The 25,430-nt window shown below is 43.2% G+C and overlaps 1 protein-coding gene across 2 annotated transcripts in view; it reads left to right on the top strand.

The window, feature by feature from the left end:
• Positions 1–25,430, top strand: part of KCNQ3 (potassium voltage-gated channel subfamily Q member 3) — a 292,615-nt gene that overhangs the window by 85,591 nt on the left and 181,594 nt on the right. The window lies entirely within an intron of this gene.

The following is a 25,430-nucleotide window of genomic DNA, read 5'->3' as shown; positions in this document are numbered from 1 at the left end:
GCGTTACCTTTAATAGGTTGGCTTTTGTAATTAGCTTTGTTATGGGAACATAGATGATGCCTCATTCGTGGGTTGTATGAATATTTTTCCAAGTCTCTATCACTCCTGCAGGCGAGACCCTTCTTGCAGGAACTGTGACCTCATTAATATGACTGTTTACTCTGTTATGGGGGCGCTGTTGTTTTTTTTTTTTTTATACGGGAGGAAAAACGATGGACTACATTATGGGGAAAGTGGTTGATCATTGTTGCTCTCAGCAGCAGAACCATTTTTTTAGGGCCGCACAGCTTACTACACAGTAAGATCTTTCTTTCTCATCTACAATAATTGAAGTATTATTTAGGACATTTTGATTTATTTTTATTTTACAATTTTAACAATTTTTTTCCATTAAGATAATGTGCACCTTAGGACAACATTTTAATTGATTGTTTTAGCTACGTTGGGAAATCTAAAGCACTGTCCCTTTAATAAACATTAATTGGCGGTATGATTTTTCATTATGGGAATAAGGAGAGATATCAATAATATTGACCCATAAAATTTGAGTTGTGTTACATTGTATTCCCAGAGCTGGATAGCGATACCAGGTCTGTGTGCGCACATTACACATCGGGGCGGCATTGTGCGGCCAAGAACCAACGTCGGACCAGTCACAGAATATAAACAAGTCATTTGTCTGAACTACCAAAGTCCACTGGACCATGAGACGTCACATTTTTTTTTGCATTCATTGGATCCTCTGAAACAAATGTTCTGGCCAGATAGGAAAAGAAATCAAAAATATTTATCTCGATTTGCATGGAGAAATTTTACTACTTCATTAAAGAAACTTTCAGTCTTTTTACTAAACTTGTAGCTATATTGATGCTACTCAAATAACAAATGATTTCTCTTGCACTTACTGAATAATTATTATTAATAATAACAATAAGAAGAATTATATATATAGTGGTAGATCACTCACTCTGCTGCACACGGAGGTAGACACAGGTACGCTGTCTCTTTAAGTCTCTGCTTGGTTTATTGGTATGCAGCATAAACCAGTTCAGAGTTGGCAAAAACAAACATGGCTTTTCAGGCCTAAGGAAGGACATAACATACAGCACAGTCCGTGTTGTTGCGGGGATCCGCCCGCTCAGGAGAACAACTGTAGTTCAGCTTTTTCCTTCTCAGGACACAAAAACACTGGAGTTCCTCTTTCCAGCCCTACTGAACTCTGAATGCCTCAGCAGGCTGAGTATTTAAACCCCTGACCTAACCCTGGGGTGGAGATATGGTGAACGACATCCCACCCGTTCTATAGTCGTTCACAAAAAAATTGGCCTATTTAAATATGGCTGATTAACCCTCTCAGCACATACCATGCTGGAGAAGAGTTCCAGGTTTCACATCAATGAAGCTAATAGCCTCAGTGAAACATATCTCCCCTCCAGCACTCTGCCAGTGACTTTGTGACTACATATATATATATATTTATTTTTGGTACATTTTATAGTTTTTATATACACAGTGGCATGTAAAAGTTTGGCCACCCCTGGTCAAAATTAATATTATTGTGAACACTTAAGCAAGTTGAAGATGATATGATCTTTTCTCGGGCAGTGGCGTACCGCCAATGGCAGCAGGCCACACGACTGCTATGGGGCTTGTCGGGGGAGCCCAGTGTCAGTGCCCGGCCAGCCAGCGCCGCCGCCATGAATTCAACTGTATCAGCAGATGCCGATACAGTTGAAAGCAATGATTAAGGATGGAGCGTCATGTGACAATCCCTCTCCCATCATTCCCCCTCTCCATCTGACACTGCGGGCACGATGACATCACTTCATCGCGCCACGCTGTCTCAGACAGTGGAGCAGCTGAGACATGCTGTGGAGAGCAACGCAGCGGGGGAACGGGGAGGAGAAGTGAGTACGTATTTATTTATTTTAAAATCAGTGAATATGTGGCGCCCATAATACTGGAGGATTGTGTGTGCATTATACTATATGGGGGGCTGCATTTTACCCTGTGGGGGTGTGTATTACTCCCTATGGGGATGTGCATTTTACTCTATGGGGGTGTACATTATACCCTGTGGGGGTGTGCATTATACCCTGTTGAGGACCATGGGGAGTGCATTATATTGTATGGAGGACCATGGGGAGTGCATTATATTGTATGGAGGACCATAGGGAGCGCATTATGCTATAGGGAGGACCATGGGGTGCGCATTGTATTGTATGGAGGATCATGGAGAGTGCAGTATGCTATATGGAGGATTATGTGGGGCCATTATAATATTTGGAGGGCTATGTGGGGGGCCATTATACTGTATGCAACTAATTATACAAGGTTTGTGTGGGGTGAAGGTTTGTGTGGGGTCCATCATATTGTTTGGAGGGCTGTGTTGGGGCCAGTATACTGTTAGGAGGGCTAGTGCGGGTCATTATACAGTGTGGGGTCATTATACTGTATGTAGGCCCATTTAACTATATGGAGGGTTGTGTGGGGGTCACAGTTGGGGGATCATACTGTGTTGGGTTCACTATACTTTGCCTTGGGAGTTGAGGTGGGGTACTGTAGGGTCATTATACTGTGCATGTGGAGGCTAATGTGGAGGAATGCACCATGGGCGTATCATAATGTGTTTGGGGGGCATTTTTATTGGCATCATACTTTATGGGGCAATGAAAGAGGAATCTAGGACAATCAAGGAAAGTTACTATGTAAAGGCTGGGAAAGTTGTGAGATATGCTCTTCTGTGACCCCGGGGGGGCAGTTATAACTTCTTCTATGGGGCCCCATGATTTCTATGTAAGTTTCCAGCTTCATTGCGCATGCGCTGTGACCAGCGGCTCCGGCCGCACACACTGAAGCTGGGAACTACACATCCTCACTGTGCACGCACGGGGAGCCGCGGCTGGCGATGTAAAACTGCGCAAGCGCCCCACTTATATCAGCGCTAGCCAGAAGCAAAATTCAAATACGTGGTCGGCGCCAGCCCTGATTACACCTCTATGACTGAAAAGGAGTAGGTAGGATATAAGGAATAAAATGTTATAGACTCATTATACTACCACCAATTTTAATGAAAAAAGCGTGTTAGTGATGCACATTGCATCACTAACAACGCAATAGGGGCAGTGTAGATAGTAGATAAGACATGACAGGTTCACTTTAATGGTTGCCAAGATGTTCTTTTCCTCAAATTGTGTGCCCTTTTTTCTCCACACATACCTTTGATCATTATGGTCAATGAGTTCTATTTTAACCTACAGGACTTGTCTTCAAAATGCATCAAGCATGTTTAGATGTTCTGATGCTGAATTTTATGGTGAGGACGCAGGAGAGGTTTTATTCTGATGACTCTTCCATGAAGGCCATATTTGTGCAGGTGTCTCTGAACAGTATAACAATGTACCACAACTCCAGAGTATTTTAAATCTTTCTGAAGGTCTTTTGCAGTCGAGCGGGGGTTCTGATTTGCCTCTCTAGCAATCCTACAAGCAGCTCTCACTGAAATTTTGCTCGGTCTTTCAGACCTTATCTTGGCCTCCACTGTTCCTGGTAACTGCCATTACTTAATTACATTTTGAACTGAGGAAATGGCAACTTGAAAACGCTTTCCTTTCTTCTTATATTCTAGGTTCTTCAAAGTAGCCACCTTTTGCTTTGATGACTGCTTTGCACACTCTTGGCATTCTCTTGATGAGCTTCAAGAGGTAGTCACCGGAAATGGTTTTCACTTCACAGGTGTGCCCTGTCAGGTTTAATAAGTGGGATTTCTTGCCTTATAAATGGGGTTGGGACCATCAGTTGTGTTGTGCAGAAGTCAGGTGGATACACAGCTGATAGTCCTACTGAATAGACTGTTAGAATTTGTATTATGGCAAGAAAAAAGCAGCTAAGTTAAGAAAAACGAGTGGCCATCGTTACTTTAAAAAATGAAGGTCAGTCAGTCCGAAAAATTGGGAAAACTTTGAAAGTGTCCCGAAGTGCAGTTGCAAAAACCATCAAGCGCTACAAAGAAACTGGCTCACATGAGGACCGCCCCAGGAAAGGAAGACCAAGAGTCACCTCTGCTTCTGAGGATAAGTTTATCTGAGTCACCAGCCTCAGAAATCGCAGGTTAACAGCAGCTCAGATTAGAGACCAGGTCAATGCCACACAGAGTTCTAGCAGCAGACACATCTCTACAACAACTGTTAAGAGGAGACTTTGTGTAGCAGGCCTTCATGGTAAAATAGCTGCTAGGAAACCACTGCTAAGGACAGGCAACAAGCAGAAGAGACGTGTTTGGGCTAAAGAACACAAGGAATGGACATTAGACCAGTGGAAATCTGTGCTTTGGTCTGATGAGTCCAAATTTGAGATCTTTGGTTCCAACCACCGTGTCTTTGTGCGACGCAGAAAAGGTGAACGGATGGACTCTACATGCCTGGTTCCCACCGTGAAGCATGGAGGAGGAGGTGTGATGGTGTGGGGGTGCTTTGCTGGTGACACTGTTGGGGATTTATTCAAAATTGAAGGCATTCTGAACCAGCATGGCTACCACAGCATCTTGCAGCGGCATGCTATTCCATCCGGTTTGTGTTTAGTTGGACCATCATTTATTTTTCAACAGGACAATGACCCCAAACACACCTCCAGGCTGTGTAAGGGCTATTTGACCAAGAAGGAGAGTGATGGGGTGCTACGCCAGATGACCTGGCCTCCACAGTCACCAGACCTGAACCCAATCGAGATTGTTTGGGGTGAGCTGGACCGCAGAGTGAAGGCAAAAGGGCCAACAAGTGCTAAGCATCTCTGGGAACTCCTTCAAGATTGTTGGAAGACCATTTCCGGTGACTACCTCTTGAAGCTTGTAATGCACACGCCCGGGCTGAGTGGCGTGTGCGTGTGTATGTAGTGATTCCACTGTGCCATGAACCGGAGAGTGCCTGGAGGGGCGTAACTAAGTATCTGCCCGATCCGACCAAGGTCGCACGACGGCATACGACGCCAGTGCACCAGGGAGGAACCGAGCAGAGGGACCAGGGTCTACTCCAGGTCAGACTCCGGACACGGCTGTTGACCCACACTGGGGAATACAGGAACAGGCAGACTAGAGCGCAGGCTGGGTAGGGTCCAGTACAGACTGGGAGACAAATTCGAAACCGCAGACGCGGTGGACAGGGCAGAGCAAAGCGAAACAGCAGACGCGGTGGACAAGGCTGAGCAAAGCGAAACCGCAGACGCGGTGGACAGGGCAAAGCAAAGCGAAACCGCAGACGCGGTGGACAGAGCTGAGCAAAGCGAAACCGCAGACGCGGTGGACAGAGCTGAGCAAAGCGAAACCGCAGACGCGGCGGACAGGGCTGAGCAAAGCGAAACCGCAGACGCGGTGGACAGGGCTGAGCAAAGCGAAACCGCAGACGCGGTGGACAGGGCAGAGCAAAGCGAAACCGCAGACGCGGTGGACAGGGCAGAGCAAAGCGAAACCGCAGACGCGGTGGACAGGGCTGAGCAAAGCGAAACCGCAGACGCGGTGGACAGGGCTGAGCAAAGCGAAACCGCAGATGCGGTGGACAGAGCTAAGCAAAGCGAAACCGCAGACGCGGTGGACAGAGCTGAGTAAAGCGAAACCGCAGACGCGGTGGACAGGGCTGAGCAAAGCGAAACCGCAGACGCGGTGGACAGGGCTGAGCAAAGCGAAACCGCAGACGCGGTGGACAGGACTGAGCTAAGCGAAACCGCAGATGCGGTGGACAGGGCTGAGCAAAGCGAAACCGCAGACGCGGTGGACAGGGCTGAGCAAAGCGAAACCGCAGACGCGGTGGACAGAGCTGAGCAAAGCGAAACCGCAGATGCGGTGGACAGAGCTAAGCAAAGCGAAACCGCAGACGCGGTGGACAGGGCTGAGCAAAGCGAAACCGCAGACGCGGTGGACAGAGTTGAGCAAAGCGAAACCGCAGACGCGGTGGACAGAGCTGAGCAAAGCGAAACCGCAGACGCGGTGGACAGGGCTGAGCAAAGCGAAACCGCAGACGCGGTGGACAGGGCTGAGCAAAGCGAAACCGCAGATGCGGTGGACAGAGCTGAGCAAAGCGAAACCGCAGACGCGGTGGGCAGGGCTGAGCAAAGCGAAACCGCAGACGTGGTGGACAGGGCTGAGCAAAGCGAAACTGCAGACACGGAGGGGACAGGGCTCTGTTCACACGGAACAGACTGGAAGGGAAAGGCAGAACCAGATACACACAGGATACTTGCAATGAAGTAGAGAGTGGACTCCAAACTCACAAACGGGAGTACAAAGACAACGAGTAGGAGATAGGTACGGGATCAGATTCTGCCAGAAAAGGGAAGGTACGGACATAGAGAAAAACAGATAACAGGCTAGAAGAGTATACAAACAAGAGCAGGCAAGATACAGGAACGGGTCTAGGTATGCGGCCCCTAGAAGGCGGAAAGAACAGGCTAGGAGCGTGTTCACACTGGCCTGGAAATACAGCCTCCAGGATAGGCAGAAGACAACAGGCTAGAGAGCGTGTACAGACTGCAGGTTAGAGTACACAGGTAGGACACAGTACAGACATGGGAACAAATACTGCAAGACAGGTAACATACACAGGACCTGGCATGTCAGAGACAAAAAGCCAACTGACAGGGCAAGATGCTCAGGCATGGGTTAATTGGAGCAGCTGGTTTAAATACCAGGTGACAGACAGCAATAGGCTGAGGACGCACAAGGGGTGTGCCTGCAGCAGCTACAAGAAGCAGGAAGTGATCGGGCGCCGCCCTTAAGCAGCAGAAAGAGAAGCAAACAGACAGCATGGAGGGAAGCCAGAGAGACATTCAGGATTGGAGATCAAGTGCGCGCTCTTGCACAGTGGGAGATGGACCACTATGCAAGGACGCCGCCAGGTATGTTACAAAGCTCATCAAGAGAATGCCAAGAGTGTGCAAAGCAGTCATCAAAGCAAAAGGTGGCTACTTTGAAGAACCTAGAATATAAGACATATTTTCAGTTGTTTCACACTTTTTTGTTAAGTATATAATTCCACATGTGTTAATTCATAGTTTTGATGCCTTCAGTGTGAATGTACAATTTTCATAGTCATGAAAATGCAGAAAAATCTTTAAATGAGAAGGTGTGTCCAAACTTTTGGTCTGTACTGTATATATTGTAAGATGGCCGCCAGACAGGTCCTTGAGGGGAGATATGTATCATCAAGGTTGGTAGCCTCGGTGATGTAAACCCGGGAATGTATGCTTCAGGATGCATAGAGCTGAAAGGGTTAATAGGGCGTATCATGGCCGGATTTTACTTGCAGTCATAAGAGATGGGAGGGAATGGCTACTCACATATCCCCACCCCGGGGCGTGGTTTGGTAAATAAAGTGGAGACCAAGTGTCTCATTCTGTGACTGGAGGGTACTTTGTTAAAGGACAATGACCTGAGCGGGCAAACCCACCATACTGTATGGACTGTTTATTTTCTGTTTTTCCACTTTGTGCCGGAAAAGCTGTCATTTTATTTACTACTAAAGTGCGGTTTATGCATTTATAATATTTAGATACATATACAACACTGGACCTAGTCACAGGACAATAAAACCTTCACACTCCTTATCTATTAACTGCTAAAATATTTATAGCCAGAACTGTTTATCTCTTCCATAATAACTCTGCTTTTCATCACCAGTCTTGCATTTTTTGGGGGTCTTATTGTGTATAAATATGTGACTCTTCAGATTTTGTGGTATACTATGCCTGATGAAGAGACCTGAGTAGTCTTGAAAGCTTGCAATTTGTTACCATCTTTTCAGTTAGCCATTAAAAGGTATCAACCACTGAGGACTCTCAAATCTACATATGTTTCTATCTACTGGCTAACACGGTACAAGAATATATATTTTGCAGTTAGAATAAACCTGCTTTGGACATTTTAAAGAAACCGATGCCTTTGCCTACCTCAACCGCAGCTGAGTGAGCAAAACCCTACAATATGTACAGTGGTGGCCAAAAGTATTGGCACCCCTGCAATTCTGTCAGATAATACTCAGTTTCTTCCTGAAAATGATTGCAATCACAAATTCTTTGGTATTATTCTCTTCATTTAATTTGCTTGCAAGGAAAAATCACAAAAGAGAATGAAGCAAAAATCAAATCATTGATCATTTCACACAAAACTCCAAAATGGGCCAGACAAAAGTATTGGCACCCTCAGCCTAATACTTGGTTGCACAACCTTTAGCCAAAATAACTGCGAACAACCGCTTCCGGTAACCATCAATGAGTTTCTTACAATGCTCTGCTGGAATTGTAGACCTTTCTTCTTTGGCAAACTGCTCCAGGTCCCTGATATTTGAAGGGTGCCTTCTCCAAACTGCCATTTTGAGATCTCTCCACAGGTGTTCTATGGGACTCAGGTCTGGACTCATTGCTGGCCACCTTAGAAGTCTCCAGTGCTTTCTCTCAAACCATTTTATAGTGCTTTTGGAAGTGTGTTTTGGGTCATTGACCTGCTGGAAGACCCATGACCTCTGAGGGAGACCCAGCTTTCTCACACTGGGCCCTACATTATGCTGCAAAATTTGTTGGTAGTCTTCAGACTTCATAATGCCATGCACACGGTCAAGCAGTCCAGTGCCAGGGGCAGCAAAGCAACCCCAAAACATCAGAGAACCTCCGCCATGTTTGACTGTAGGGACCGTGTTCTTTTCTTTGAATGCCTCTTCTTTTTCCTGTACACTCTATGTTGATGCTTTTTCCCAAAAAGCTCTACTTTTGTCTCATCTGACCAGAGAACATTCTTCCAAAACGTTTTAGGCTTTCTCAGGTAAGTTTTGGCAAACTCCAGCCTGGCTTTTTTATGTCTCGGGGTAAGAAGTGGGGTCTTCCTGGGTATCCTACCATACAGTCCCTTTTCATTCAGACGCCGACGGATAGTACGGGTTGACACTGTTGTACCCTCGGACTGCAGGGCAGCTTGAACTTGTTTGGATGTTAGTCGAGGTTCTTTATCCACCATCCGCACAATCTTGCGTTGAAATCTCTCGTCAATTTTTCTTTTCCGTCCACATCTAGGGAGGTTAGCCACAGTACCATGGGCTTTACACTTCTTGATGACACTGCGCACGGAAGACACAGGAACATTCAGGTCTTTGGAGATGGACTTGTAGCCTTGAGATTGCTCATGCTTCCTCACAATTTGGTTTCTCAAGTCCGCAGACAGTTCTTTGGTCTTCTTTCTTTTCTCCATGCTCAATGTGGTACACACAAGGACACAGGACAGAGGTTGAGTCAACTTTAATCCATGTTAACTGGCTGCAAGTGTGATTTAGTTATTGCCAACACCTGTTAGGTGCCACAGGTAAGTTACAGGTGCTGTTAATTGCACGAATTAGAGAAGCGTCACATGATTTTTCAAACAGTGCCAATACTTTTGTCCACCCCCTTTTTTAGGTTTGGTGTGGAATTATACCCAATTTGGCTTTAGGACAATTCTTTTTATGTTTTTTCATTGAAGACAAATTAAATGAAGATAATAATACCAAAGAATTTGTGATTGCAATCATTTTCAGGAAGAAACTGAGTATTATCTGACAGAATTGCAGGGGTGCCAATACTTTTGGCCAGCACTGTGTATATATATATATATATATATATATATATATATATATATATATATTTTTAGATAAAGTTTATATATATATTTATATTCATATTGTTTATATTATTTTACTTATTATTTTGTGTCTAATTAGAACATTTTAATTTTAGTGCTACGATACTTTTTAGCCTTTTGGCGCCTCATCAGCCAGAGCAAGGAAATGCCTGGACCTCTCAATTTGTCATAAATGGTCCACACCAAAGTATTTTAAAAACTACATTGATTTTTCTTAAAATTTGATAAATGTGGAACTAGAGAGTGGATGAGTTTCCTGTGAGAAATTTTTCCTGTGCTAATTTTTGATACAGCATCATAGCAACATTTCAAGACTCTAGCGGCGATGATCAAGTCCTCACGGTTCTCACGATGGCTGTAGACACGTGACTTTCTTGCTTTTTATTTTTGCTTTGATGCTGACCATGGCTGAAATCGCTGTGCGCATGCGCGAGACAAGTAGCAGAATCTATTGAATTTGCGCATGCGCTCAATGCATTTTTGCCACTGTCAGCACTGGCACAAAAGAACAGGCAGCCAAGGAGGTGGTTATGTGGGTGAATCCCATCGCTTTGGCCATATTTAAGCTATGGACGGGATCCACTCTTTAGAAAGCCGTCACGGGGACAGCAAGGGGCCTTGAGATGCAAAGGCGTGAAAAAGGGGGATGGCTATCCACGTAAATTTTCATCACTGTGCTTTGCATTCAGGCATCACTCCTTGATGGTGGATACGGTTGTTCTTTCAATAATGTGTTGGTTGAACCCCCCCAGGAAAGTCAAGATGAGGTTCAAACAGTCTAGAAGCACTTATAATGGTTATGACGTCTCTTCCCCCAAAGAAGTAGAAGGAAATGGTGCTCTCTTATCCTTGACCAAAGCTCCTCCACCAGCCGGTAGATGATATATTGTCTGGCCACACAGCATCCCACTCATACATTCAGTTATCGTTAAAACAGCCATGTTATAAATCATACCAGTGCCCTATAACATAGATGTCCACAGATACTAAATACATTATGTATGGACATGCCCTTTAAAGAAAAATAAAAAGGAAGCCTAGAACTTCCGTGAAATCCCAATGTACAATTATGAAAATCGTTGACGAAGTCATTATCTGGTGAAATACGGCGAGCAATTTACAAAACGTCAGCAAAATGTTCGGAAAATTCCAGATTCTTTCATTAACACCTGATTCCCGCGGGGGCCTTTAAAGGCTTTCATGGCCGTGGAATCCATTATTCATTCCCTCAGTATAATAGCGCCGGCCCATGGTACTTCTAGATGGAAACGAAGGTCGAAGGAAACAATTATTGGTTTTCCGACAAGTAAGAGATAAGAGAAATGGGAATTTTTTTTTTGTAAGAATTTCTTGAAGGGTGACATTGGGAATTTTTGGGATTTTTTTTTTTTTTTTTTAGACAATTAGGCGATTAAAGACTAAGCAGATTTCTTCGGTGATGTGAGGTAGCGTATTGATTTATAGGTTTAACTGATTGCCATAAAACAGCTTTTACAGGATGCTGACAGCGCTTCATCTGGCACCCTGGGATTTACTGGATGGAAGATTTGTCCTGACGGTACTTTTAAGGGACCTGCTTTACTTTAGTTACGATCTGATAAAAATAAAAGGCTATCAGATCTTTTCATTGAAAAATTTTTTTTTTATACATATAAAACCAAGGAAGCAAAAATAACTAAAAAAGGAATAAACACAAGAAAACAGAAAAACCTTGCTATAAAATAGGTATTTTTTACGATTTTATTACCTTCAAAATATTCGATCTCTAATCTTTCAAGTGCAGTATAGATTACTTACCTAACAAAAATATCACCCTCTCCAAGACATAGTAAAGGAATAGGAAAGAAAGTTAAAATTACTCATTAGCCGTCATACACATAATCTACAATATGTTGTACAAAGCTGTACAACGGCATCCAACTAAATCTATCAGCCCAAATTAGTTTTACATCAGATTCAGTGTAAAGCATCATGAACGCGACCATTTTACCCATTTGTACCAGTTTCGATCTATAATATGTTATAAATATCTAGGGATGAGTGAATTGATTTGTAGGACCTTGGTCCAGCTGCCATGGTGGTAGTCCGTGGCCACCGGTTGTGAGTTTGCTCCTTCTTGCCAGAATCCCTGATGCCTCTTCTATTTAGCATACTCGGTACAACATCATGCGCATGACACATCGCAACGGTGATGGTGTGCCAGGCCTACAAAACGGAAGAGGCGCTAAGGATTCCGGCAGGTAGGAGGAGCTCCGCAAGTCTCTCATCCAGCGGCTGTGGAGCACTGATGTGGCCACTAAGCCACGGTGCTAACCAGTGGTGTAACTAGATTCCGATGGGTCCTGGTGCAAAATTTGTACCTGGGCCCCCACCTGCATGTTGATCAGAGCTATGGGCCCTTGTAGTGTTCTAGAACCTATATTTGCCCCTATGTAATAATGTCCCATGTCATGTCTCCTTCCTGTAATCATGTCCCCCATCCTGGCCCCTTCCTGGTCCCCTTTCTGTAATAATGTGCCCCATCCTATAACAATTTCCCCTGTCCTGGGCCCCTTCCTGGTGTAATGTCCCCCATCCTGGGCACCGTCCTGGCATAAAGTCCTCCATCCTGGTCCCCTTCCTGTATTAATGTCCCCTTCCATCCTGGGATCGATCCTATAACAATGTCCCCCATCCTTGACCCTTCCTGGTATAATGTCCCCCATTCTGGGCTCCTTCCAGTAATAATGTCCCTCGTTCTTCAGTACATTTTAATAAGAAAAAAACGATTATTCTCACCTTACCCTGCTCCCACAATGTTCAGTGTCCTTTTCTTTAGCCAGCGCACAAGCCGGGAGCTGACTTCGGCGTACCGGCATGGGCAGCGCGTGACGTCACTGCCATGTGCGGCCCATGACGAGCAAGCCGATGTCAGCTGCCGGCCTCTGATTGGCTGGCGGCTTGTTTTGCGGTGCAGGGAACAGGTGAGTCTCTGTGCCACTATACATTCCAGCTGAATGTCCGTCCGAAGACACACATCCAGGTGAAATAGCTGCTGGCGTTGGCGGGCCTCCTCCCGCACAGTCGTACCCCAAGCGACTGTGATCGTTATTCTCATGGTCCTAACCCACCTCAGTATTTGGCTGAGCAGGCATTACCGGATATTTCCAGTACCAGATATCTGTGTGGGGGAGGAGAGTCCTAGCTGCTTGACTCAACAAGTTTTTTCTTTAAATATGTCAAAATAAAAAGGTGAATATCCCTTTAAATTAACCTCCGTTATTCTCTTGACTAATTTCCATGTAATGAATTGTCGCTGATTTAATTCGCTCTAATTTGTATGTCTTATTTACAGCAATGAAAGATGACAATGAAAGCTCTTTATTAAATCAAACACAGCAGAGAAGAGATTTCTGGGTATGAGCCTGTAATCGGCAGCTATTATGACGTATTCGTCTATAAATAAAGGTTAATAAATTTCTATTGTGCCTGAACTAGTTCTACAATGAGATTAAAAATTGACAAATAGTATGGCAGATTATTGTGCTCGGTGCATACGTTGTGCCGCCTAATAGTGCAAAACTTAATCTACTTATATAATGAGATATTGTACCAAATAACACATAATACTATATTGTATTTATCATCTGAACCCCAAAAAAATAAAAATCTCGATTTCTAGATAATAAATCCTATCCGGATGTATAGAAAGCTGCCATTCATCCACTATTATTCCCTTACATGTGACCTACCAGTGCTACCAGAGGCCTCCTCTCAAACATTATGGCCAGGGTACGAATGCCATGGTGCCAAAGTAGATATTTTGGACCGGAAATTGAAGTTTGTGCTTGGATTTTTCATTGCAGTGGTTCCTCGGGGGTGGGATTATGGCAGTAAAAGCTCCTCCCACAGGTTGAGATCCCGCCTTTGTGTTTTCAATAGCTAGTCAGTGCAATCCGAATAAGTCGGTTTTCTACCACCTTCATATCGATACAGCTGGAAAGCGGTTAAACCAGAATATCCGAAAACTCTCTACTGGGGCCAGGTCCTGAAAAAATACTGGGATCCACGGGAACATCAGAAGATAAACCCATTCATCAGCGACTCTAGAGCAATCGCCTCTATTTCTTATAGGGGGATTCACAAATAACCTATTGGATGGGGGTTAGGGGTGGACCCCAGAATTATCTAGTCCGATTAGTAAATCTGATACATCTACATCTGTGCATTCCTATTCTGCGTCCTAGTGAATGCTTCTTCTTACCATACTCATACGTTTTCCATCTCTGAGACAAGCGCCCGTCTCTGGTTGTACATTAGTCGGAGGCGTAATTACTTATTTTAATTATTAAACCCGAGTATGAGGCGTCGCTCTATTTAGTTCTTTGCTTTGAGCTACGTTTTTTTTTTTTTTCTCTCTCGTTGTGAAGCATTAATATTTTATGCTGCTGAAATAATGAATCGTTATTGCCGCTAATTTCTCCCTTTTAATGGCACAATGTCTGTAATTAAATACCAGCAAATGAGTAAAATATCCCACGTATATTATTGAATAATAGCTTTGTATTATGAATGTGGCGGTAATCAAGAGACGCTTACACAACGCAGCCGCGCAGACTAATCATATCGTGTTGGTGGGAAGAAGCATATACTGGATATTCTTAATACATGGCTTCTGCAAAAATCAAGTTTTTGATGGGATCCTCCATCGTTGCTACATACACTGACGGATAGTTCACGCTGACACCGATGGACCTGAGCCTGCAGGACAGCTGGAATTTCTTTGGAACTTGATTGCGGCTGCTTCTCCACCATCCGGACTATCCTGCGTTGCAACCTTTCATCAATTTTTCTCTGCCGTCCTCGTCCAGGGACATTGACTTCTCCGTCATCTAAGTAGGAAAAGGTTCTTTACAGTTAGAGTAGTCAGAATGGGCATCAACCCATGGCAGATCTATCTATATAATTGTCTTATCCCGTCTGTCTGTCTGTCTTTCTGTCTGTCTGTCTGTCCTGGAAATCCCGGGTCGTTGATTGGTCCGGCCGCGGCCAATCAGCGACGCAGCATTTCAGAAAAACATGGCGGCCGTTAGCGGCTCATGTACGGCACGAAGGTCAGCGGCGATGCAGCCGGGAGATGCAGCCGGCTGCTCGCAGCATAAGTCCCCCGACCGCAGGCGCCGCTGACCTACATGCGGCTATCGTCGGGAGATCAGCGGCTACGGCCGCTTATCTCCCGAGGACAAGTGTGACGCCCCTCCCCTCCTTTCCCCTCCTCTTCCCTCCTCTCCTCTCCCCTCCATCAGGACCCCGGCACCCGGCGTCATACTTACCCCTCCCCTCCTCTCCTCTCCCCTCCCCTCTCCTCCCGTCCCTCCCCCCGCTCGATCAGGACCCCGGCACCCGGCGTCATACTTACCCCTCCCCTCCTCTCCCCTCCCCTCTCCTCTCCTCCCGTCCCTCCCCCCGCTCGATCAGGACCCCGGCACCCGGCGTCATACTTACCCCTCCCCGTGCCTCCGCAGCAGCTCCTGTGTCTTTCGCTGATGCTCTGTGACGTCTCAGGTCAGAGGGCGCGGTGAAGTCTTTACACCGCGCTCTCTCCTGACTGGTCACAGCGCACAGCGGGAAGATGCCGGCTGCGCTCGAGTCCAGAGAAGCAGTGAGGTGAGTATTGGATTTTTTTTTTTTGTATGGGGCCATAGGGGACCTGCATGGGGCACTATGGGGGGATGGGACATCCTGCATGGGGTATTATATGGGAGGGGTGACATCCTGCATGGGGCATTATATGGGGGGGAGAGGTGACATCCTGCATGGGCCATTATATGGGGGGAGAGGTGACATCCTACATGGGGCATTATATGGGGGAACAAGTGACATCCTGCATGGGGTATTAAATAGGGGGGATGTGACTTCTTGCATGTGGCATTATATGCTAGAATACCCGATGCGTTAGAATCAGGCCACCATCTAGTACTATATAAGCTTTTATAAAAGGGCTGGATTATATTCCTATAAATGGGTGGTGTTATCAGGTATTCTTCTACACTGTTATTAGTGATAGTGATTTCTGTTGGGAACTGCTCATAGATATTTTATTTATAACAGCACTCCATGTGGTTAGGAGGGGTATTGCAAGGAAAAAAAATATATAGTTTTAATGTTATATATTTTTATTACTTGACATTTTATCTAGATGACAATTACAGAATGGAATTTACTAACTTTTAGGGACAGAAGTATGAAAACTTTTCTGTTGGTGGACCTTTTGCTACATAGTGCCATCCAGTCGGATCAAGTGCTTCTGTAGAAAGTAGGTTACACATCCAGGCATACAATTTGCCAAAGGGGAAAGGTAGAAAAAAAATCAAACAGGGAGAAGACCAGGATCAGTAAGACCCCACCTGACTTCATACATATACATTAGGCGTATTCCTTATCTTAAAAGTTTATGTGGTTAGGAAAAACACCCCCTGCTGTCATGCTAGGCATGGGAAGGACCCAGCGTGCGATGATGGGAAAAGGGGGGAAGCCCAGCAACTTGGAAAAGGGAGAGTCGAGACCCCTAGGCAGATCTAACAACACCCTCACTCCCCTATCTTCCCTAAATAGGTTCCGCACCTATTGCCGAGCAGGAAACCTTAGCCCTGGCTGACCCTAGAGCTAGGCCCCAAGTAGGAAGGGGAAGGGGCGAGAACTAGTCAGCCCCACTGCAACTAAAGACAAACAAGGGAAACAGACAAGGGGAAACACTTAGCTTTGAGGAGACACCAGAGAGATAACGACTATAATCCACAAAGGCACTCCAAGAAGAATCTAGCAGACTGCTAGAACTCCAGACCTGAACAGAGGAATTTACTCTATCACCAGCGATTCGCTGGAGCATCTGAGTGTATTTAAAGATCCAGCAAGGGTGTGTTAATTAGCAGCAGAAGGTGGAGATCACTGCTAAATCCTTGAGAAGGAGGGATGAGGAAAGGATCAAGAAGGTGTCTGCAAGGCCAAGCGCAGCGACCTTCTACAGCCGGATCCAGAATGACTGTCTGTCAATCCTAACACACCCGTGACACCTGCTATACTTATCTGTCCTCTATTCAATATCTGCATCCAACGGTAAAGGCTAGAGTTGCTTCCTGGCTAGTTTCCTGGCTTCTTTACTGCTCAATAGATTCCAGGCGGAGTTCCACTTAAAGAGAAGATCATAAAATTCTACATGATGATACATGTTGTTAGACAAAGTTCTAGTCCTTGTAATTGTAACACCAGCAAATTGCAGCAAATTTCTCTCGTGTTTTATCTTCCCACGTATGAGAGCTTCTCCTGTGCGTGGGAGTCTTCTCAGAATGGAGTGTGGGCGGCCCGGTCATTGGGGTGCAGAAATGCAAAGACCTCAGCAATTTGCACCTTACACTTTTTCTTGCCAGGCCCCGCTGATCGCTGTGCCAGCTCGCTGAGTATGACTACATGGGCTCATATAGTGCAGGGTCATCTGTTTTTATTTTCAGGCCTTTTAAAGATGTTATAAGAAGCAAAAACTTCCAATTTTTTTATGCTTTTAACCTGAATATTCTTTCCTGCAGCATTTGAGGCTTTTAGTGCAGCCTGAGTGTTCCTGACAATAATGCACAACAAACTATGAACGGTGAATGCGTCGCTATGATTTTTTTATTCTTACCGGGAAGTTTTCAACAAAGCATTTTTTATTCTCTTATTAATAAAAAGTTTTACATTTTCAGTACTATGCAAAAGTTTTAGGCAGGTGTGGAAAAATGCTGCACAGTAAGAATGTGCACAAAATAGAAGTGTTAATAGTTTATTTTTATCAATTAACAAAATGCAAAGTGAACGAACAAAAGAGAAATCTAAATCCCATCAATATTTGGCGGCCGTCCTTTGCTTTCAGAACAGCATCAGTTCTTCTTGGTACAAAGTAATGGATTTTGTAGCATTATAGTCAGGTGTATGAGTTATCAATTATACCAGACAGGTGATAACGATTATCATTTTCATATCTACGGTAGGTCGAAACACAGTCATTAACTGAAACAGAAACTGTTGAGTAGGAGGCTTAAAACTGGGTGAGGAACAGCTAGACTCTGCTACAAAGGTGAGGTTGTCAAAGACAGTTTCATATCACAGGTCATACACCATGGCAAGACTGAGCAGAGCAACAAGATACAAGGTTCAAGCTGAGCTGTTTTGAAGAAGCACTAAGAAGCAACGTAGAGGATCGTGGAAGCCATAGTCATCTAAGGAAACTTAGTGTAGCAGATGAAATACTCATGCTTACTTCCCTTGGAAGATTTCTCTTTTGTTCATTCACTTTGCACTTTAATTTTGTTAATTGATTAAAATAAAGTATTAACACTTCTATTTTTCAAGCTTCTTATTGTTCAGCATTTTTTCCCACATATGCCTAAAACTTTTGCACATGGTCACAGAAGAGTAATAATACCATTGTAAGAGGGTTAACACAGAAACTGCAAATATCACTTGCTTCTGCAAAGGACAACCTTATAGTTATATTCTTGCACATAGGAGCAGTATTATAGTAGTTATATTCCTGTATATAGGATCAGTATTATAGTAGTTATATTCTTGTATATAGGAGCAGTATTATAGTAGTTATATTCTTGTACATAGGGGACAGTATTATTGTAGTTATATTCTTGTACATAGGGAACAGTATTATAGTAGTTATATTCTTGTATATAGGATCAGTATTATAGTAGTTATATTCTTGTACATAGGGGACAGTATTATTGTAGTTATATTCTTGTACATAGGGAGCAGTATTACAGTAGTTATATTCTTGTATATAGGATCAGTATTATAGTAGTTATATTCTTGTATATAGGGGCAGTATTATAGTAGTTATAGTCTTGTACATAGGATCAGTATTATAGTAGTTATATTCTTGTATATAGGGGCAGTATTATAGCAGTTATATTATTGTACATGGCAGCAGTATTATAGTAGCTATATTCTTGTACATAGGGAGCAGTATTATAGTGGTTATATTCTTGTACATAGGGGACAGTATTATAGTAGCTATATTCTTGTATATAGGGGCAGTATTATAGTAGTTATATTCTTGTACATAAGGGCAGTATTATAGTAGTTATATTCTTGTACATAGGGGTAGTATTATAGTAGTTATATTGTATATAGGAGCAGTATTATAGTAGTTATATTCTTGTATATAGGGGCAGTATTATAGTAGTTATATTCTTGTAAATAAGGGCAGTATTATAGTAGTTATATTCTTGTACATAGGGGGCAGTATTATAGTAGTTATATTCCTGTACATAGGGGGCAGTATTATAGTAGTTATATTCTTGTACATAGGAGCAATATTATTGTAGTTATATTCTTGTACATAAGGGACAGTATTATTGTAGTTATATTCTTGTACATAGGGGGCAGTATTATAGTAGTTATATTCTTGTACATAGGAGCAGTATTATAGTAGTTATATTCCTGTACATAGGGGGCAGTATTATAGTAGTTATATTCTTGTACATAGGAGCAGTATTATTGTAGGTATATTCTTGTACATAAGGGACAGTATTATTATAGTTATATTCTTGTACATAGGGGGCAGTATTATAGTAGTTATATTCTTGTTCATCGGAGCAGTATTATAGTAGTTATATTCTTGTACATAGGGACAGTATTATAGTAGTTATATTCTTGTACATAGGAGCAGTATTATAGTAGTTATATTCTTGTACATAGGGGCAGTATTATAGTAGTTATATTCCTGTACATAGGGGACAGTATTATAGTAGTTATATTCTCGTACATAGGAGCAGTATTATTGTAGTTATATTCTTGTACATAAGGGACAGTATTATTGTAGTTATATTCTTGTAAATAGGGGGCAGTATTATAGTAGTTATATTCCTGTACATCGGAGCAGTATTATAGTAGTTATATTCTTGTACATAGGGACAGTATTATAGTAGTTATATTCTTGTACATAGGAGCAGTATTATAGTAGTTATATTCTTGTACATAGGGGCAGTATTATAGTAGTTATATTCTTGTACATAGGGGACAGTATTATTGTAGTTATATTCTTGTACATCGGAGTGGTATTATAGTAGCTATATTCTTGTACATAGGGGCAGTATTATAGTAGTTACAGTGCCTACAAGTAGTATTCAACCCCCTGCAGATTTAGCTGGTTTGATAAGATGCAAATAAGTTAGAGCCTTCAAACTGCAAACGAGAGTAGGATTTATGAACATAAGCATAAATCTTACAAACCAAAAAGTTATGTTGCTCAGTTGAATTTTATTAAATTTTAAACATAAAAGTGTGGGTCAATTATTATTCAACCCCTATGTTTAATATTTTGTGGAATAACCCTTGTTTGCAATTACAGCTAATAATCGTCTTTTATAAGACCTGATCAGGCCGGCACAGGTCTGTGGAGTTATCTTGGCCCACTCCTCCATGCAGATCTTCTCCAAGTTATCTAGGTTCTTTGGGTGTCTCATGTGGACTTTATTCTTGAGCTCCTTCCACAAGTTTTCAATTGGGTTAAGGTCAGGATACTGATTAGGCCACTCCAACACCTTGACTTTTTCCCTCTTGAACCAGGCCTTGGTTTTCTTGGCTGTGTGCTTTGGGTCGTTGTCTTGTTGGAAGATGAAATTACGACCCATCTTAAGATCCTTGATGGAGGAGCGGATGTTCTTGGCCAAAATCTCCAGGTAGGCCGTGCTATCCATCTTCCCATGGATGCGGACCAGATGGCCAGGCCCCTTGGCTGAGAAACAGCCCCACAGCATGATGCTGCCACCACCATGCTTGACTGTAGGGATGGTATTCTTGGGGTCGTATGCAGTGGCATCCAGTCTCCAAACGTCACGTGTGTGGTTGGCACCAAAGATCTCGATCTTGGTCTCATCAGACCATAGAACCTTGAACCAGTCTGTCTCAGAGTCCTCCAAGTGATCATGAGCAAACTGTAGACGAGCCTTGACATGACGCTTTGAAAGTAAAGGTACCTTACGGGCTCGTCTGGAGCGGAGAACATTGCAGTGGAGTACGTTACTTATGGTATTGTCTGAAACCAATGTCCCCACTGCCATGAGATCTTCCCGGAGCTCCTTCCTTGTTGTCCTTGGGTTAGCCTTGACTCTTCGGACAAGCCTGGCCTCGGCACACGAGGACACTTTCAAAGGCTGTCCTGGCCGTGGAAGGCTAACAGTAGTTCCATAAGCCTTCCACTTACAGATGATGCTCCCAACAGTGGAGACAGGTAGGCCCAACTCCTTGGAAAGGGTTTTGTACCCCTTGCCAGCCTTGTGACCCTCCACGATCTTGTCTCTGATGGCCTTGGAATGCTCCTTTGTCTTTCCCATGTTGACCATGTCTGAGTGCTGTTCACAAGTTTGGGGAGGGTCTTAAATAGTCAGAAAAGGTTGGCAAAAGAGATCTTTAATCCACACATGTGAAGCTCATTATTCTTGGTGCCTGAACTACTTCTTAATACTTTAGGGGGACCAAACAGAATTCTTGTGGTTTGAGGGGTTGAATAATAAATGACACTCTGAATTAACTTTTAACGCTTTAAAAAAAACAAACAAAAAAAAACAAAAACAATATTTGCTGCAGTGCATTTCCCACTTCCAGGCTGATCTACAGTACAAATGTCACAATGCCAAGTTAATTCCGCATGTGTCAACCAGCTAAATCTGCAGGGGGTTGAATACTACTTGTAGGCACTGTATATTCCTGTACATAGGGGGCAGTATTATAGTAGTTATATTCTCGTACATAGGGGCAGTATAATAGTAGTTATATTCTTGTACATAGGGGGCAGTATTATAGTAGTTATATTCTTGTGCATAGGGGACAGTATTATTGTAGTTATATTCTTGTACATCGGAGTGGTATTATAGTAGTTATATTCTTGTACATAGGGGCAGTATTATAGTAGTTATATTCTTGTACATAGGGGCAGTATTATAGTAGATATATTCTTGTACATGGGGTCAGTATTATAGTAGTTATATTCTTGTACATAGGGGCGGTATTATAGTAGTTATATTCTTGTACATAGGGGCAGTATAATAGTAGTTATATTCTTGTACATAGGGGGCAGTATTATGTAGTTATATTCTTGTACATAGGGGGAAGTATTATTGTAGTTATATTCCTGTACATAGGGGGCAGTATTATAGTACTTATATTCTTGTACATAGGGGCAGTATTATAGTAGTTATATTCTTGTATATAGGGGCAGTATTATAGTAGTTATATTCTTGTACATAGGGATAGTATTATAGTAGTTATATTCTTGTACATAGGAGCAGTATTATAGTAGTTATATTCTTGTACATAGGGGCAGTATTATAGTAGTTATAATCTGGTACGTAGGAGCAGTATTATAGTAGTTGTATTCTTGTACATAGGGGGTAGTATTATTGTAGTTATATTCCTGTACATAGGGGGCAGTAATATAGTAGTTATACTCTTGTACATAGGGGCAGTATTATAGTAGTTATAATCTGGTACATAGGAGCAGTATTATAGTAGTTGTATTCTTGTACATAGAGGGTAGTATTATTGTAGTTATATTCTTGTACATAGAAGCAGTATTATAGTAGTTATATTCTTGTACATAGGGGCAGTATTATAGTAGTTATATTCTTGTACATAGGGACAGTGTTATCTAATATATTTAATCGTCTTATCTCGTCTGTCTGTCCTTCTGTCCAGGAAATCCCGTGTCGCTGATTTGTCCGGCCGCGGCCAATCAGCGACGCGGGATTTCAGAAAAAGATGGCGGCCGTTAGCGGCTCATCTGACGCACGGAGGTCAGCGGCGATGCAGCCGGGAGATGATCGGCGCTAACCGTTCATCTCCCGGCTGCTCGCACCAGAACTACCCCGACCAGCGGTGCCGCTGACCTCTATGCGGCTACCGTCGGGAGATCAGAGGCTAGGGCCGCTGATGTCCCGACAGCAAGTGTGAAGGAAGGACCAGGGAGCGGCGCCGCCGGTCGGGATGCTTCTGCTGCGAGCAGCCAGGAGAAGTACCCGCACAGGCAGCGCCGGCTCCCCGGCCGCGACCAATCAGCGATATTGACACCATATTTAAACACTGCTCTGCTGATTGGTCGCGACCGCCGGCTGCGACCAATCAGCGATTTTGGCGCCAAATTTAAACACGCTCTCCGGTCCTCAGTAACAGGGTTTGCTGATTGGTCGCGGTGAAGGGAGGACCGGGGAGCGGCGCTGCCGGTCGGGATACTTCTGCTGCGAGCTGCCGGTCATCTCCTGGCTGCTCACAGCGGAAGTACCCGCACAGGCAGCGCCGCTCCCCGGTCCTTCCTAATACGATTCGCTGATTGGTCGCAGTCGCCGGCCGCGACCAATCAGCGATTTTGGCGTCAAATTTAAACACCGCTCTGCTGATTGCGCCCGGTCGGCCGCATACATATTCTAGAATACCCGATGCGTTAGAATCGGGCCACCATCTAGTATTAGTTATAATCTTGTAAATAGCAGCAGTATTATAGTAGTTATATTCTTGTATATAGGAGCAGTATTATAGTAGTTATATTCTTGTACATAGGAGCAGTGTTATAGTAGTTATATTCTTGTACATAGGAAGCAGTATTATAGTAGTTATATTCTTGTACATAGGGGCAGTATTATAGTAGTAATATTCTTGTCCATAGGGGGCAGTATTATAGTAGTTATATTCTTGTACATAGGGGGCAGTATTATAGTAGTTTTATTCTTGTACATAGGAGCAGTGTTATAGTAGTTATATTCTTGTACATAGGGGCAGTATTATAGTAGTTATATTCTTGTACATAGGGGCAGTATTATAGTAGTTATATTCTTGTCCATAGGAGCAGTATTATAGTAGTTATATTCTTGTACATAGGGGCAGTATTATAGTAGTTATATTCTTGTCCATAGGGGCAGTATTATAGTAGTTATATTCTTGTACATAGGAGCAGTATTATAGTAGTTATATTCTTGTACATAGGGGGCAGTATTATAGTAGTTATATTCTTGTACATAGGGGGCAGTATTATAGTAGTTATATTCCTGTACATAGGAACAGTATTATAGTAGTTATATTCTTGTACATAGGGGCAGTATTATAGTAGTTATATTCTTGTACATAGGGGCAGTATTATAGTAGTTATATTCTTGTACATAGGGGCAGTATTATAGTAGTTATATTCTTGTCCATAGGGGGCAGTATTATAGTAGTTATATTCTTATACATAGGAGCAGTATTATAGTAGTTATATTCTTATACATAGGGGCTGTATTTTAATATATTCTTTCTAGCTCCTGTATATTACACCGCATGCAGAATTATTAGGCAAATGCGTATTTTGATCACATGATACTTTTTATACATGTTGTCCTACTCCAAGCTGCATAGGCTTGAGAGCCAACTCCCAATTAAGTAAATCTGGTGATGTACATCTCTGTAATGAGGAGGGGTGTTGACTAATGACATCAACACCCTATATAAGGTGCGCTTAATTATTAGGCAACTTCCTTTCCTTTGGCAAAATGGGTCAGAAGAGAGATTTGACGGGCTCTGAAAAGTCCAAAATTGTGAGATGTCTTGCAGAGGGAGGCAGCAGTCTTGAAATTTCCAAACTTTTGAAGCGTGATCACCAATCAATCAAGCGTTTCATGGCAAATAGCCAACAGGGTCGCAAGAAGCGTGTTGGCCAAAAAAGGCGCAAAATAACTGCCCATGAATTGAGAAAAATCAAGCGTGAAGCTGCCAAGATGCCATTCGCCACCAGTTTTGCCATATTTCAGAGCTGCAATGTTACTGGAGTATCAAAAAGCACAAAGTGTGCGATACTCAGGGACATGGCCAAGGTAAGGAAGGCTGAAAAACGACCACCTTTGAACAAGAAACATAAGATAAAACGTCAAGAATGGGCCAAGAAATATCTTAAGACTGATTTTTCAAAGGTTTTACGGACTGATGAAATGAGAGTGACTCTTGATGGGCCAGATGGATGGGCCAGAGGCTGGATCAGTAAAGGGCAGAGAGCTCTACTCCGACTCAGACGCCAGCAAGGTGGAGGTGGGTACTGGTATGGGCTGGTATCATCAAAGATGAACTTGTGGGACCTTTTCGGGTTGAGGATGGAGTGAAGCTCAACTCCCAGACCTACTGCCAGTTTCTGGAAGACAACTTCTTCAAGCAGTGGTACAGGAAGAAGTCGATATCGTTCAAGAAAAACATGATTTTCATGCAAGACAATGCTCCATCACATGCATCGAACTACTCCACAGCGTGGCTGGCCAGTAGAGGTCTAAAAGAAGAAAAAATAATGACATGGCCCCCTTGTTCACCTGATCTGAACCCCATAGAGAACCTGTGCTCCATCATAAAATGTGAGATCTACAGGGAGGGAAAACAGTACACCTCTGGGAACAGTGCCTGGGAGGCTGTGGTGGCTGCTGCACGCAATGTTGATCGAAAACAGATCAAGCAACTGACAGAATCTATGGATGGAAGGTTGTTGAGTGTCATCATAAAGAAAGGTGGCTATATTGATCACTAATTTTTTTGTTTTTTGTTTTTGCATGTCAGAAATGTTTATTTCTAAATTTTGTGCACTGATATTGGTTTACCTGGTGAAAATAAACAAGTGAGATGGGATTATATTTGGTTTTTATTAAGTTGCCTAATAATTCTGCACAGTAATAGTTACCTGCACAAACAGATATCCTCCTAAGATAGCCAAATCTAAAAAAAACCCACTCCAACTTCCAAAAATATTAAG

Source organism: Phyllobates terribilis, unplaced genomic scaffold (genome assembly GCF_046119375.1).
Source record: "Phyllobates terribilis strain yellow unplaced genomic scaffold, ASM4611937v1 Scaffold_4__5_contigs__length_816908805, whole genome shotgun sequence".
NCBI classification, from domain to species: Eukaryota; Metazoa; Chordata; class Amphibia; order Anura; family Dendrobatidae; genus Phyllobates; species Phyllobates terribilis.
The sequence above is the reverse complement of the archived record's forward strand: the minus strand, read 5'-3'. Positions and strand labels throughout refer to the sequence as shown.